General features: G+C 42.0%; 1 protein-coding gene, 1 long non-coding RNA gene and 2 other non-coding genes across 6 annotated transcripts in view; 1 reads left to right on the top strand and 3 right to left on the bottom strand.

Annotated features, from left to right (window-relative positions):
• LOC137164290 (uncharacterized) overlaps positions 1–7,344 on the bottom strand; it is an 84,674-nt gene extending 77,330 nt beyond the window's left edge. The window contains exon 1 of one of the 2 annotated variants that reach the window (XR_010922988.1): positions 7,214–7,344. This is a non-coding gene — a long non-coding RNA (uncharacterized lncRNA). The remainder of the gene's footprint in view (positions 1–7,213) is intronic. The other variant, XR_010922987.1, reaches the window with a different exon arrangement.
• Positions 1–16,895, top strand: part of HAAO (3-hydroxyanthranilate 3,4-dioxygenase) — a 152,813-nt gene that overhangs the window by 34,877 nt on the left and 101,041 nt on the right. The gene's annotated exons all lie outside the window — the stretch shown is intronic.
• Positions 5,847–6,032, bottom strand: LOC137164575 (U2 spliceosomal RNA). Its single transcript, XR_010923127.1, has one exon. It is a non-coding gene; the product is annotated as a U2 spliceosomal RNA (small nuclear RNA).
• TRNAI-UAU (transfer RNA isoleucine (anticodon UAU)) lies at positions 9,471–9,564 on the bottom strand. The gene is made up of 2 exons: positions 9,527–9,564; positions 9,471–9,506 (listed from the first exon to the last, which is right to left on the bottom strand). It is a non-coding gene; the product is annotated as a tRNA-Ile (tRNA).

Here is a 16,895-nt window from a genome sequence, read left to right as displayed (position 1 = left end):
GTTTCAGTTGGAGTTTGAGATCTCAGAAGGTATGAAAAATAAAACTGTATATTGACAATCAGTGCAACTTTTAAAAGTTTGATTGCATCACTTAGGGCCAGTCAGTGGCAGAATTGGCTTCTGGATTTTTGTTCTCAAGTTCTATTCTCAGTCCCTGTCTACGTTAAAGAAATTCATACTACTGTAGCATTAGGAGGCTGCACCAGTGCAGCTATATCAATGTAGATGCTCTACACTGGCACAAGTCCTGGATCACCCCAGTGCAGTTACAGCAGTGTTACATGGTTATGAATTTCTTTAATTTAGAGGGGTTCCAAGACTAGACCTTGGCGCCTGGATTTTGTTCCAAACTCCACCACTGATTTACTACAGAGTTCCACCCATAAACACTGCCTTAATGTAGACAGGGCCTCCATTTCTACGGTGTAGATCTTAACTAATTTCAAGTTAGTCCAGAGTAAACAGAATTTGGCCACATTTTTTCATGTAATAATGGTATTCTTTTCTCACTTGCTGGTTTTACACCAATACAATTGCAGTCTACTACAGATTATACAGATGTAAACCAGAAGAGAGCTATGCCTGCTATTTCTATGTATAATGCTTAAATGGGAGACAGAATTGTGCTGTACATTTACCATGTTCCATAGCCTACTTCAGCTTTTTGACATTCTACTTTTGCTAAGTGTCTCATTTTAAAATGTTCTGCAAGTTGCATATTGAACAGGCAACTGGGTTCTAGTTATATAAAGGTCTTCCACTGGATCAGAGCATACAGAATATTTTTAATCTTTCAATAGTCTTTGTAAATCCAATTTTGCAGTAAAACACTCAAGATTAATGCTGAGTAAGACCAAAAGTTGGTTAACTCATTAATAGAGCCTCACCTGCAATATGCAGGACTGGCTCAACTTTGTCCCCAAACCCAACATCCCCATAAGGATTTATTACAGATCTTGTGACTATACCCTGCCCCTCTTCTCAGATTTACCTTGTCGTCCACTTTGGTTTGCTTTGCTCTGAGGCTGTTCCAAGGCTTCCAGTTTCTAGGCTGCACTGAGACTTCTTGAAGCCAAAAGCCTTTTTGCACCTCAAAAGCAGAGCTAAGGCACCATGAGTGACAGGATGAAGCAAGCAGAAAAGCCAACAAATGATTGCCCTGTACTCAGCACATATCCCTTTCCCTCCTAGACCTTTGTGCGCAATTCGGCAGCCCTTCCCAGCACCAGCCTTAGCATTTGCAGCAATGGACACTGCTGCACAGATATAGGTGACCACTCATGATCCAAGATAGAGGGAAGGGGAAGACCCTCTCAGTCTCCACACTCTAGGAATAGCGGGGCCTCTGTCCAGGTTGCTATTTCAACTCTTGTCCCTCAGAAGAGAAGTCTACAGGCTGATGACCCAGACTGTGTTCAGCAGTCACAATCTCAAGTTTCTGTAGGTGAGCAGTTGGCTCTTAGCATTATATTACCCTGGCCAAAATGTATGCTCAAACACCATAGTCCAGCCCACTTCATATTTCTATGAGTCAGTCTTTTTAAAGCTACTATGCTTTCTTTGTCTCCTTCCCCTTTCACTCCTTTTCCCCCTCTTTTTTGGTGCATCTTTTCATTGTCTGTTTCTTCTCTTCCACCATCACCAGACTATTCCTACCTTTCCTTATTAATTCCTCTCATCTACTTATACCTCCTGCAGTGTCCCTTTACTCATCTCAGTTTTCACCCAGTCACCTATCCCTCCATTAGATGCTTTCTAGCCCCCTGGGAAATGTACTCTGCCACCTCACACTCACTCTTCCCTCCCTGCCCTTATCCCCCCCATGGATAATGGTGTAGTCATGCTGGAGCACCACTAGCAAGCAAACTCCAGAAGTTTGCCTGCACTTCCACATTCTGTTCCTGGTAGCAGCACATGGGCTTTTCCTCTTCCTTCCCAGTTGACTTTTTAGTCAAACTATGCTGTGGAACTAAGAAGTATGGAGAGCAGCTTGGCCCTTTGACAGCACAGTTTAGGGGAGCTTCTGCTAATGCTAACTGTTCTGTACCCAATCTGCGGACAGAATGCAGTCCACCAGCACTGAAGTCACAAAAACCGCTATGAAATCATTTAGTACTCATTTAGATTCCATCCACATCACTCACTTCAAGTAACACCAAATGATACATGTAACTTCAGAGAGATCAGCAGGAGGGGGATGGCACACACAAACCTAGCCGTCCCTCTAATTATTAACTTGGCCTTTTATCTAGCCACTGGAATGCATGCCTATTGTTTTCTGCTGCGTGGAACAAACAAAATAAGTGTTTGGCAAGTGACTTTTTAGGAAGTTTGGAACCACTGTTTCCTCCCCCTGCTTCCCGCTCCCCCCTGCCCTTTGCTTTGAAATGTTTGTGTGTGATCATAGCTCCATCTGTTGGAAGACTATATAAAGCCTAGTCTGAATGGAAGTAATGGCTTATATTATGATTAACCACTAGCAAAGATACTTGTGCATAAAGTGTTCATTACACTACAGGATACTCTAGCTTCAGGTCAGCCAAAGGGTCACAGCCAGTTTAATTACAAATGTAAAAAGTTAACCCACATTCCCTTCACAATGCCTATTATTGCTAGAAGTGATTAAATTAAAAGAAATGTAATCACAAGACAATAAAAACCTGTTTGAAGCTAAGCACTCCAAGGTGTTTGCAACCCAAACATTTCCACCTTGTACAAATGGTGGAGAAACAGGAGACTGACTAGGAACAAGACCACCAACAGCCTGTTCTGCAAACACTTGAGTAAAGAAACTATTCCCTCCCTTTACTTCTCTTCTGCCATTTCATGCCTTCCACCTCAGTGGGACTATTTGGACAAGTCACTCACAGATTAAACACTCCCAAACCTACAAACCAGTTAGTCCCACTTGGGTCTTCAATAAATAAAAGACTTGATGTCTAGGTCTTGCTGGGGCTGCTACACCTGGTGAATTTCATTCATGTACATTACTGTTTACTAGACAAGTTGTCATTCCCAAGATTAATGCAGGCCAGCAGAGGCAGTCTAGGGTATCAAATTTTCAAAGTTCATTTTAAAATAGAAGTACTGATCACTTAACTGCCTTGTTTATTTCTGTGCTCAAAATATTGCATCAGCATACTGGATTACATATTGTTAATCTCAAACATTCAAAAAAGTATGATTTAAGCCTCCCCAAAGTAGAGACTAATTTTAAGACATTACTTTGTTTCTTACCTGCTTTTGATATTCTCTTTAAGGGGGTGGGGGGGAACCCAGCTCTTCCAGTTTGTGGGGAGAGTCTCAGGGTCAAAAATTCAACCTTAGATACACACTGGAGATGCAGTTCCTCCATCCACAACTTGTAGAGGATTCTGCTTATTTACCCATCCCCTGGGGAGTTGCCTTCCATCCTTCCCCATTTGCCCTCCCTAGCTAGACAGGAGAGGCAATAAGTGTTACTAACTACTGCAAGAGTTAGGATAAGTAACAAGAGTTGATGTTTTTCCTTAAAGTCTTGAAGTCATCCTAAACTCTGAAGGCTAGATCTCAGCTTTTGTTTTTTGAAAAGCTTTCTAGCCCTCATGGTTCTGGAGAGGAGCCTTCAGAGTTTACTCTTTCCAGCTAAAAAGGCAGAAGTCAAATTGGTAGAACTCCAAATATATTATTTTTATCTCAATTTTAGAACCTGACTCATGACTGAGCATTTAGACAGGTGTCCAGTAGGGCCAACTGCCTCATTTTCCCTCCACATGCTCCCAGTCACCTGTCCCCACATTTCCCTCCCTTTGCATTCTCCCAGCTATACAATATTGACCTGAACCCTTCTTCCGACCCTAGGTCTGCACCCTACCCTCTTATGTTCTTCTAACTTTGTAGTTTCCCCTGCACATGCCCCCCAGTTCTTTTTAGCACCTCCATCTATTCCTTCCTCTGTTGACCAAAGGGACCATCATCTTCCCTGAGGGCAGTATGGCTTCATCCCCGTAGTTTCTTATTGGCAGTAATGAAAGATGACCATTTTGGACAATGACAAGGTGTCACAAAACTCAACGTAGAGGTTTATGAAAACCCCTTAGCAGCTAGTTAGGCAGAGTCTCAAAGCAATTGGAAGAACCAGCAACATGAATGATGTCTTCAGAAAACAAACTGTAGACTCTCAACATCTCTGCTATTTGCTGCGTCAGTTAGAAGTAGCGTGACAATTACATACAGAATATCAGGTTTAATTATATAACATTTTCTTGCCCTTGTGACTGCAGGTCAAATATTGACCAAGTGCCCTTAAAGGCTCAAAACCCAGAAGACAAATAAGTCACGCAGAGTTTGTTTAGTCTCTGGATTTTTGGACCCTGACCCATGATTTGAATACTTGGAACAGGTCATACTGTCATTTAAACTGATTCAGTCTGCTTCTGCCAACTACTCAAAGCCTTACATCAGGTCAGCTTTGACAACAGTGCCATTCTTCACCACAGCAGAATTCTAGATGTGGTTACATTTTAAAAAAAAGTTACTGATGAAGGCATACAAGAGATCAAAGCCTCCCCAACAAACCTGCTCTAGAAAGATCTCATACAACTGTGCTGAATGCATTGCCATTGCTTTGTAAGTTAGATAGTTACTGTTTTTTTAAAGTTTCCATTAAAGCAAATATGGGTTTTGGAGAAGGATGCTATGACAGTTAGGTAGACGAACTTACTGGAGTAGTAGCTGGGGTTCTCACACAAGGTCTCTAGTATGGATATTTGGCAAAGTCCAGATCTGCGAGAATACACTGCAATAGTCCAACTTATGTAGAGCTACTCCTGACCACCACACAAGAGAAAGCGCTTATGCAATATATGTACAGCCACATTACCCCATTTGAGTGCTTGATACTGCTTCACTGAAAATCAGGGTATTTATTGCAACAGGAACTACAGATGCTCAGCTTCTCTGAAAAAAGTCAGATCAGTTTTACTGGTGTCTAAATCTATATTTAAGGCTTGTCTGCCCATACAGCGGCACAGCTGCACCATTGTAACACTTTAGTGAAGACACTATTATGCTGACATGAGAGCTTCTCCCAACCCAGCCTTAGGCACCTAACATTTCAGACACTTCAGTGTGAAGATTTTAGATAGCTTTTTTTAAATTAATTTAGGTTTGTTCATGCAACTCCATCGCTAGACAAGTTGAATATAACTTCTTAAACATGATACCTTTCAGCGGATGACCCCAGGATCTTTTGGAACAATTAGTTAGACTCTAAGCTCTTGGGATAGGGACCATCTTTTTGTTCTGGATCTGCAGAGCACGTAGCACAAAGGAACTCTAGTCCGTGAGTGGGGCTCCTAGGCCCTACAGTAATAAAAATATTAATGAAGCAGTCCGCCAAACATTCAAGATGTTAGGCTGCCTGCATGTAAGAGCTTAATCCAATTTATCCTCTTATACACATGAGGAAATAGAGCCATAGAGAAGTTCTCAAGGTCATGAAAATAACCTAATGATGTAGCCAGGAATAGAATCCATTCCTGACAGCCACTCCCAGGCACTAATCTGTCAAGCACATTCCTGCTGTATTGTTTTCTATCTTGTGAATATTTGAGCTCAAATATTCACTACACCTGCAATAGGCCAGCCATTTCCAAACTACAAAGCCTTAGAACTACTGAAGTTCTCAAAGCCTACAAAGAGATTCACGTTTGCGTTAGAAAGAGTTACAAGTAACCATATAGAAGAACTATTTTTCAGGCATGCCCAAGTGACTGAAGGAGCACAAAGCCTCACTCAATGAGACTTGTGCACCCCCACCCCATTTTATTTTCTCTGTTTGTCACCAGACTTTTTCCCCTGAGGGGAGAAAGTGTACCATTCCCGGAACTACTGCAATACCAGGTTGATGCATGGAGTGGGTAGAGCAAGCCCCCATTCCATCTCCCTGCTCTAAAAATCCATTTAATATAAAGTTCTCAGAGAACATATCAGATATTAAACTGATAACAGTCAAAGCACTTTGGCCAGTCCTATCAATCATTTAAAGTGATTCACAACTTAAAACTGAGCTATTACTGGCTACTTTCATGCATTAAAAAGGTCAAGGATAAGAGACTTAGTAGAGTCTAAGACAGGTAAGCTATCAAACTGTTTGCAAAAAGGAAAAAATAGAAGTCTCTTGTGATCTGCCTTTTCAAAGTACCTTGATCACTGCCAGTGTCATTTATCTAGCAACAATGACCTCAGAAATTAATAGACATCATACACTTTAATAAAAAAGATAGGTGACAATGTACTTTGTCATTTCCTCTTCCTTTCAACTAGAGAGGTTAACTTGAACATGAATTCTTGTTTTAATGTTCCTTAGAAAGAGACTCTGGCACATATGCAAGACTTACCATCTATTTTTCAGTGGGAGAAGTATGGTAGGGATAATACTATCCTTTAAATCAAGTCATACACTGAAAAAACTTGGAGCTGAGCTTTACTTTATCAAAGCAAATGGCACTGACACCTGTGTGTCAACAGAAATAGTAATTAGCATAGATATAAATAGAATACAACTTTGGTTTGTTCACAGTCTCGAAGCTAACCAGACAAAGAGGGCTGCATACTCACACCCTTCCTAAGAATTGTTCAACTGCCACAGTAGTGCGTACTGCCAACATGCCTCCCAAGGACTTCAGCTACAACATGGCCTGGCACAGATGGATAGCACAGATGGATGCTATCCAGTCCCAACACCCTATCCACACTAGTGATTTAGCAACAGGATAAGGGTTTGCACCAGTACAACTGTACTAGTGCTATTTTTAAAAGAACAGTAAACAAAGCCTGGTCTGCCCTTAAAATTGATGTCAACACAGTTACAGCAGTCCCAGGTGTGAAAAAGCCATATTCCGGAGCACAATAGCTATGCTGACCTAATCTAGACACAGCTAGCTGCCATCACTGAGGAAGGGGGCATTCCTACAGCAACAGGAAAACCCCTTCTGTCACTGTAAACTGAGTCTGCAGTATGAGGTTATGTCAGCATAACTATAGCACTATAGCTAGACCACTGCATTTCCATAAAGTAGGTATGGTTTGACTCTCATATTTAACTTAAGCCCCACTGTTCCTGCTCTCTCACTTACCTCATTCTGAAACACACCTTTTTCCATCATGTGCTATTGAAAACAGATCACCATCCCCTTTGCTACCTCACAACAAACCCCAAACCACTCCTTACCTTAATTAGTCTTCAAGGAAGTAGTACAGCATTTAACTGACCATAAACTCCTACAAGCAAAAAGAAGCCTACATTGCTACCTAACCCAAAAAGCACTTGGTGGTAGTAATAACAGTAGAAAAAGGAAAAACTGACAACACTCTACCCTGTGTCTGCTTCTCTGCTATTTATACTTTTGAAACCCAGCTGACCCATAGACTGGTTTCTTTGCTACCTTGCACCTCATCTAGTCATTTACACCTGATCAAAATGAGTGTAAACGGCTATCACTCTGCTCAGGTGCAAATGACTACACAAGGAAAAAAGCAATGGCCAGGCAGGATTTTAAACAGCCCTGCTGATAACAGACTATAGTCACAATCTATTCAAATTATTAATGTAAATCTATAGTAATTTCATTCACTTTATTTGTGAGTATACATTTATTATATTAATGTGGATTAATGACCTATTGTACCTCCACTGTAAATCACCAGTAATTGCCATGATTTAGCATTATTTTCATTATAAGATTCCCCTATCCTGCAAATATGTATACATGTGCCTGAGTAGTCCTACTACCATGTTAACTCTGCATAAGTTTTGCATGATCAAGGCCTTCGGTTTCACCCATAAAGTCACTTCTGCCACAAGAATGGCATGATACAACAATGATGAATAGCTTTGTTCAGATGCAAAACAAAGATAATTTCAGCAATTCAAAAACAGACTAATTCTTTTTCCCCCACCGCCATTTAAATTCAGAGAAGAAAACCAAGGTACTCACTTGGACAAAGAGGAAGTTCAACTAGGCACTTGTGCAAAGTATACACTATTGTAGAAGGAAATCCTTGCTATCCTGTATTCTGTTGTGCAGCAGAAGTGTGTATGACAGAAAAGGTAGTAATCAGAGAAAGGTCTGAATCAAAAAACTTGGATCCAAACATCCCTGTATTTTGGGTAAATTCAGAATCAGATGAGTATTTCATAGCTGTCCCCCGTCTCTAGTAGGCCAGACCAAAATCCCAGATATGCAACCTTCAAACGCTGGAAACGTCTAGCTCCTGATAGACCCTATCACATAACATCGAACAGGGAAATGGGGAGGGCATTTCATAAAAGGAGATTGTAAAGTAGTTTAGTCCCAATTTGTATGTTTCATAAAACCTAGGCTCAGTTCTTGCTCCCATTGATGCCAACAGGAGTATTGCCATTGACTTCAACTAGAACAATGATTTTATGTTTTCAATTTTTTTTTTTTTAACTTTGGATTTAAACTGCAGACTCAGGTATTGTGGCATGGGGCTACTTCATGGACAAAGATAAGGTGGCACTGAAGACAAACAAAGGGCTATTGACATATTAATTTTTATTTGTTCATTATATTATGTAAGCATCCATAATCCAGTCACCACCATCTCAAATTTTATCAAGCATTTTTCTATTTCCCTATTTTATATGGCACTAAGAGCACAGACCTCTGAAGTCACTACAAGCAGCCAAGTCACTACAAGCAGCCTACAATTATTTATTTTTACTTTTTGTATATTAGCTTTTTTTAAAATGTCAACATAATCCACAATTATGTGGAGAATAATCATGATTGAATCCAGACTTTAATAGCCCGTTCTTGTATTGTCAGATTGCATAATACACAGCTAATTCAGAAGGAGGGAAAAGACAACTATCAGTTTGCAGCCTCAGAGACCACATCTTTATTTTACAAATTAAACAATAATCCATGTTTTACATATATTATAATGTATACATTAAATATATGATTTTTTTAAATGGTTTCCCACAAAGATGTTATATGCAACTGTTCCAAAGACAATGTATGAATTACATCATCCCAAAAACTAGTTTGGGGGTGATGGACTAGAGGAGCCTCGTGGTTAAAGCTAACACACATCAATAAAGGCTGAAATATACAGATACATACAAAAATCGCATGTATGTATATCTCTATGCACACACACCCACTTTTCTTTATATTATACATATGTCTCTGTCCATACACACATAAAATAGCATGCAGTTATATAAATAGATCCAGAGAGAAGTTTAATCATACAGTACATTTATATTTCTTTATTATATAATGCAGTGTATCGATCAGTGCTATGATGCAGTGTTACTACACACACGGATAAAATGGCTGCACAACTGAGCCGTGGCCTGGCTCCGCAGTGATTCCTAGTGCAAGCAGCAGACGAAAGCTGCAAACGCTCAACCCCAAACACCAAAAACGTGCGGTGCGTGTCCCAAAAAGAACATGTGCTCCAGGTGAGGCTCGAACTCACAACCTCGGCATCGCTCTGCTCTGTACTGCTGTATAAGTACCGCGCGCTAACCGATTGCGCCACTGGAGCCCTGACACCATGTCTTCCCGAACGCTTTATCAATGGTGCACCCGGGGGCGGGGAGTGGCGCCAACTGTTTGTTCTGATCTCTGGACTGCCGCGCGGTCACTGGCGGGGGAGGGTGCGCGGAGAGGCAGGACTGACCCTCCGCCCCCCCCCCCCCCCGCACTGTGCGAGCGGGGACCCGGGGAGCGGAGCTGCCGGCGGAGCCAAGCATTGGGGCTGATGCAGCACGGTGCCGGCTGCGGGGCGCTGCAAGGGGGCGGTGCTGCACGGTGCCCGCCGCTTCCCTTTGCGCGCAGGGTGCGGGCACCCGGGGAGCTCCTCAGCCCGCCGCAGCGCCCTGGCCCAGCTCGCGTGCAGCGAGGGGGTCTGACCGGCGGCTGAGCAGCGGGCCCACTGTGACGTCATAGTCGCTCCCCTGGAGAACGGGGGGACTAGCGGGACGCGGGTCCCGCGCGTGGCCCGGCTCTCCCGGGCAGCTCGCTGGGCTCTGACCCGCCCCGCTTCGCTCTCAGCTCTGTTATCTCCCCGCCTGAAACGCTCCCCGCCGGGAGGCTGCCGCTCAGCCCCTTCACTTCCGCTGCTGGCTACTTGTGTCAGGGCCTTGTGAGTTAGGAATTACTTCTGAGGCGGAGCGTCACCACTCCTGGGCCATGTCCGATCTGAGCCATCGCTTTGGGGCCTGGTTTAGGGTTGGTTGGTTTATATATGTGTGTGTGTGTCTGTGTGTTGGTTGGGGGGGTGTGCGTTGGGGTTGGTTGGTTGGTTTTTTAACTTTATTGTCTCTTTGCACAATCTCATAACAGCATAGGGGAGTAAGCACCTGCCACCGCTCCCATTGACTTGAATAGAGACGAATGGGGCTCTGAAGGGAGAATGTCTTTGCTACATATACAAATACAATATTTCATTGCTGGTTTAAGATTTATTGGCCCAACATTTGGGCTGCATTGAAGTGGCCTATGTATTTGGACATGCTCCTCCTTAATCCTGAATTTAGTTTTTCTTACCAGAACAAATGATGAAACAGACCAAATTAGCAACACAGTCCAGAGCAACCTTGTTTTTTAAAAAAACAACAACCTCAAACCAAAGACAGTGGTTCTCTCTTGCTTCACTCTGGCTATTACAGTCCTGAAAGCATACACTACACACTTGAATTAGAAGAATCTTGTAGTCTGAGACACTCAGAGCAGGTTAATGTTTATTTTTAGTGAATTCAGTGCTAATGAGATTTGTAAGATATACAGGTACAGCAACAATGCAAGTTTGTCCATATCTCACAGGTTCATCTACACCAAGAATTTGAGGAAATTCTCCCATTATTGCTCTGTCACTAGTATGAAGCAGCCTTTGGCATTTTTATCACTGTGTAATGTCATCAGACCTGCTGAGAGACTCTGGCTCATCTATACCAGCACTTCTACCATTGTTTGACTGCCAAAGCTACACTAGCACTAGAGCAATGATGTGAGAATGTCTGTGTGGACAAAGTCACAGAGGGCAGAAGGTAATCCAGTCTTCTTGTCCATTGGATTATTGATCACTCTGCAAAGAGTCATTTATGAAGAAGTCATCTGTCCATTGCTACCAATGGAACCTTCCAACTCCCAAAAGGCAGCTTTAATTTAATGCTTTTCTTGTCTGTGCAGTGAGGAAAGGGAGAAGAAGAGAAGGATATGATTCACTAGTTCATAATGCCCATTTACACCCCTTGCCGCTTCATGTTCCTTTTCTGTCCCGCATAAACCTTTGTGTGAGCAGAAATAATGGAGATAATTCACCTTTTTTGGAAAAAAAAAAGAAAAGAAAAGAAAAGAAAGAAAATATTTTCAAATAACTTCCAAGACAGACTTTCAGAGTTGTATAAAATAAGAAAATGTTTAAGGCCCAATCCTGTTCACATTCGAGTCAATGACAAACTTCCCATTGTTGTTTGCAGTGTTGCTGTAGCCGTGTTGGTCCCAGGATATGAGAGAGACAAGGTGGGTGAGGTAATACCTGTTATTGCACCAAATTGGTGAAAGAGACTAGCTTTTGAGCTACCCAGAGCATTCCTTGACTACAGTGGGAACTGGAGCAGGCTCTTATTGGCCGCCAGAATACATGCCAATAGTTTAAAGCCCTTAGAGCTAAAATCTACCCACTGTTACACCTGTGCTACTCCAGCCATCCTTAGTCTTTGAGAAAGCAGGTGATAGATACAAGATACAAGAAAGAATACCAAAAAACCCCCAAACAAATAAAATACCCCAAGCAGAGTTTTTACCCCCAAAACAGCCAGAAATGCTATGAAGTCCATTAGGTATTTCACTGCTGCCATTGATTTTACATGGCAGGCACTCAGATATGACAGTGATGGGTGGCAGAATAAAATCCTAAAATAGATAACTGTATTTCCTTCTGAGCATCTCCTGTCGGCTGAGACTAAGGGCAGGTCTACACTTAAAACACTGCAGCGGCACTGTTGTGCAATGAAGATATTATGATGCTGACAGGAGTATTACCAGACTTGCCCGTTACCTTGAGGTATGCTCCTTTATTAGGGTAACCTTCCTGGAAAAAGGGGGGCGGGTGATTCTATTAATGTACTGCTTGTGTTACTTGTGAGTTCATATGGTTACAAGTCCCCTCCCAATGGAGTTATCCTGCAGGACCTAAGGTGTTCAGGGCTGGGTTCCTCCAGCCCCAGATTCAAATAAACCCCCCACAGATACACACACACACTCCAGATTAACCGAGTGCAGCTGAGTGGACCGGGCTATCAGCACTCAGCTGACCCCTTATATGTCCCTGAACTCAGCAGGCTGGGTGACACAGCACTTTCAGTGGCCATCCTTATATGCCCCTTTGCACTGCACCAGAATAGAGCACACTTTTGAGCAGGCTGGGTACAAACAGCACTTTCAGCTGAGCCCCTTATTTGCCCCTGGACTCAATCAGGCTAGGTCAAACAGCACCTTCAGCTGCCCCCCTTATTTGCCCCTGGACTCCATAGGCTAGGCGGAGCAGCACTTCTCAGCTGCCTCCCCCTCACTCTATAATTATTCTAGCAGTAACCCCCTTGATGAGGAAACCCCATAGGATTTTTGGGCACTCCAGGGATCTTTGGCTTAGGTAAAAGAAACGTTGCTGCAGAGCAAGATAGGGAAGTCAAGAACACAAAGGAGTAAATGCAGTTTGGAGAGACAGAGTGGCAACCAGCTTGATTATAAGAGTTAGTTTATTGCCGGGTATATAAAACTTATGATACTAATAGTAATACCATACAAGGAGAGAAAAACAATCACATGCTTACAATACTACACAATTGCAGTTGGCGTATTGGAGAAAGCTAACTCAGGTTTGATTACGAAAGTAGAAAGTTATACCTGGACAGAGAGAGAGAGTGTTGGGGGAAAAAGAGGGGGGGGGGGGTCTCACCACTCCGTGCAGCTCAAAGGTTCCCAGGAGACAGGCTGTTCAGCTTAGGGTCTGGAGTGCTTGAGACAGGCAGAGCCCCAATCACGATCAGTCAGGAAAAGGGGGAAGTTCCAGTGTAATTGATGCAGAATTTGGATCCAGGCATCAGAACAGGGGTTTGAACTTGGGTAGGGGTTTTTGTAGACCACCATGTTTGTTTATGGGTAAACAATGTCTCAAGGAAGTATCCCAGAGTGGTTTTTTTTATGCTGGACAATAGGAGCTGATCATTCCTGGCTATGGGCAGTGTTCCTTGAGGGAGCTCGCAGTGCAATCAGACAGATTCAATGTTTTGCATATCAATAACTAGAATTGTCTGATAACTGCGGAGTTGGATGTGTGCAGGTGTGGATTCATTTACATCAGGTGCAGAGATCTCCCATCATGCAGTGCGTCCCTGCTTTGCCAATCCCAGAGTTCAGTGTGGTTCCTGCTTTGGAGCTTGGTTCTCCATTCACTAGGCTAATTCTTGTTCCATCTTCGATGTAGATGAAGCTTCTGTTCTCCATTCGATGTGCTAATTGAGATGCCTCCTTTTTACATCTTTGATGTAGATGAGGCTAGGGGCATTGTCTTCCACTGCCTTTTCATATTGAGATGCCTTTGGTTTCTGGTTCAAGCAGACACTAGGGGGGGAAGATTCAGGTGAGCCAGAGAGAGTAGGGGTTTTGTGCCTTGGTTCCACAAGGACACAGAGCTGCCAGGTAACAGGAGAGCTTCCCCGTTGCTGTAGTTAATCCACCTTTGCGAGAGGCAGTAGCTATGTCGACGGGAGAAGCCCTCCCATTGATATAACGCTGTCTACACCAGGGATTTCTAACCCCCCCTGAGCAGCCTAGTTATACCAGTGTAAGTGTGTAGTGTGGACCTTGCCTAAGATGCATTGACAGCAACTTGCCAAAAAGCTCTGTATCCTATTCCCACCCACTACCAATGACAGGTCAATTGCAGTAATTGCTTGTTATCTCTGTTGTCAATAGAATATACTGTTCAAATATATTTTCAGAAATTCTCATGACAGTACTGACAGCAAAACAGCTACATTGTGAGCAAATTAGAAGCACCTTGCCTACAGGAAAACAAGCTTCAAAAGGCCTCAGCTCTGCAATGAATCAGAAGTTGCAGAGGAAGCAACTGCTTGGAGAAAGTCATATGAAACTGTCACTCTGAGTCAGTAGGTCAAAGTTGTTGGAGATCTGCTTTTTTAATGTATTTTTAAATTGATCCCTGTCTCTTGCTAAAGTGTAAATGCTTCATGGGTTCTCAGGCCAATGGATCTCAGCCTGCTTGTTGTTCCTTAGTGATAGCAATAGTGGCTGGTGTGACGTGTCAAAACTTCATTCCCCCTCTCACCCCCATCCACAGTGGCAATGTGGAAGGCACTTTCTGATAATATAACTGGCAAAGCCAATAGAATTGTCTCAGCTCTAACAGAGCAGTAAGCTGGCAATATTTAATGGCTGATGAAAAAGTGTGAACTATTCTTGTCTCTTCCTAAATGGGGCATCACTAATGTGCAACTATCTGCTGATGCCAATTAAACTTAGCTGATGTCTGTCATATAAAGATAATCAAACTGACATTTTTCATGGCTGCTGAGCAATTGACCTCTGAATAATTCCACATGCCTCAGCATGATGTTAGCAATCTCCTATGACAAGAAATGTTCATGCAGAAGGCTGTGTGTTTCTGAACAAATACATAACACAACATGTCAATATATGTTGTTTCTATTTCTCCCAGGTTGGCTAATTATTATATTTGACTCAACTTCAGAGTTATTCACCATTTTCACATCAGTGAACCTATGTAGCCACTGTTGAGTTTTACAGAATGAGAAGCCAAAAATGGAAGATATTATAGCAATCAGTTTTTGTATGTACAATACTCTGAACACCCTGTGCAGAAGACTCTTTGTACTCTTGGTAAAGTGAGGACTTGATGAATTACATCAAAGCATAAAAACAGAACCTTTTGATGCTTGTCGCTATTAAATAGCAGCCATAAAATCATTATTATATGTACCCGACTTCTAGGTGCATGAATAGAATTGGATGGTTTCAGAGCTTCCCACATGCATATATCACAGACAGTATTTAGTGGTAAAGTGACCATTGTTATATTACAAAATTAAAAAAAAAAGTGGAAGGAATGATAGTTGCCTGCCCTAAAGAAGAGATATTAGGTTTTGGTCAATAATAAGGTTAAAAAGTGCCAAAAACATTGTCACGGAGAAGATTACTCTAAAAGTTCTGTCCTATTTCCCAGCCCAGTGCACCTTCCCTAAGTTTCAGTGTAGTCTGAATGGAAAAATCTGTCTCTTTCTCATCATACAACATGCCAGCAGTTTGCAGCAGAACACAGCACTGCAAGGTCTAATAAGTTTTACTATTCAAATGCTCAGCACTACACCTCTCTAAAGGAATTCCAGCGACAGGCATTTCATATGAAAAATTAGTCAATTAAAAAAAAAAATCGTGAAAGTTTTACTAGTTATACCATTATTATTAAACTGATAGTGTACCAGTATAACTCCTTGCATGGACACCCTTATTCTGGGTGGCTTTTTGTTTTTGTTTTGCTATAGTCTAAATCAATTAAAGAGGCATAAGCTAAACTGGAAAAAGACACTCTTATACTGGAATAGGAGTGTCTACGCAGGGAGTTACTCTGGCATAACTGTATTGGTTTAAAGTTTATACAAGTATAGCTTTCCTGTGTAGACAAGCCCCAAGGAACACCTGGATCAAATTACCTCAGATTTTCACTTTACCCCCTAACATATCAATTTTCAAGCCAATTTGGCCACATATGTGCATTTCAGAAAGGCTGTAAAATTCAGCTTTAAACAGAAAACATATCTATGGAACAGTTATTGCTACCATTAATACACGTGCATATTATATAAAATATTAGGAAGATTAATCTCTGACAAGAAGTAACAAGCCCTTGTACATTTTGTAGTGTTATTTTTGTCATCAATGCAAAAATAAATATTTTTAAATGGTAAAAAATGTCTATAGGTTTGTTTCTTTATAAAAGACATTGGGAAATCCCCGAGGAACTGATAGTGGAAACAGAACAGAAACTACCCCAGGTGTTCAGAGAATGACAAACAGACTCATACATACTAATGAGAATGCAGCAATGCCTACTAATTCACAACCAATTCTCCACTTTTTGTTTGCCCAACAAGCTGATAACAGACTGACCTCCCCCATATACTGCCATCAAATTTATGCAGAATCATAAACAGAAGGGGGAAATTCAGAAGTGAGTCTACATGAAGTCTAAGGTGGTGACACCAGTCATCAGTGTTGCCAACTCTCATGATTTTGTCATGAGTCTTATGATAATTATTGTTTTCCTTAAAGCCCCAGTTCCTATAGTCAAGTGGATATGTGATGATTTCAGCTTTCATTCTTAAAGAAAAAGTAAGTTTCTAGCCCTTGTGGTTGCAGAGAAAGCTTCAAAATATGACCCCAGTGGCTCAAAAAGCAGAAGACAAATAAAAAAAATGCCAAATCTATTATTTTTACATAATCTCAAGATTTTTAAAGCCAATCTCAATTTTTGGTGAGCATGACTCATGGTTTTTGAACATATGGGGTTGGCAATACTGCAGTCTGCTAAATTAATTAAAAAAGGAAGAGGGGGGGACATCTGTCCCCCACAACTTTCAGACAGGGATTCACCATCACTCCTAACTTTCAAATTGTGAGAAAGGGAAAATGGGAGCAGGGAAGGGAGGCCAGTCTCAGCCCCAAAAGGTCTTCTGGCACAGCAGCTGTGGCCCTAAACACACCTGTGTCTCCCCTCATCTCTAACAGCTAATGAGCTGAGATAAGAGCTCTGCTTACTGGCCGAAAGAAAGA

Source organism: Emydura macquarii, unplaced genomic scaffold (assembly GCF_026122565.2).
Source record: "Emydura macquarii macquarii isolate MOO-44397 ecotype Brisbane River unplaced genomic scaffold, CSIRO-AGI_Emac_v2 contig_2676, whole genome shotgun sequence".
Classification (NCBI taxonomy): Eukaryota; Metazoa; Chordata; order Testudines; family Chelidae; genus Emydura; species Emydura macquarii.
The sequence above is the reverse complement of the archived record's forward strand: the minus strand, read 5'-3'. Positions and strand labels throughout refer to the sequence as shown.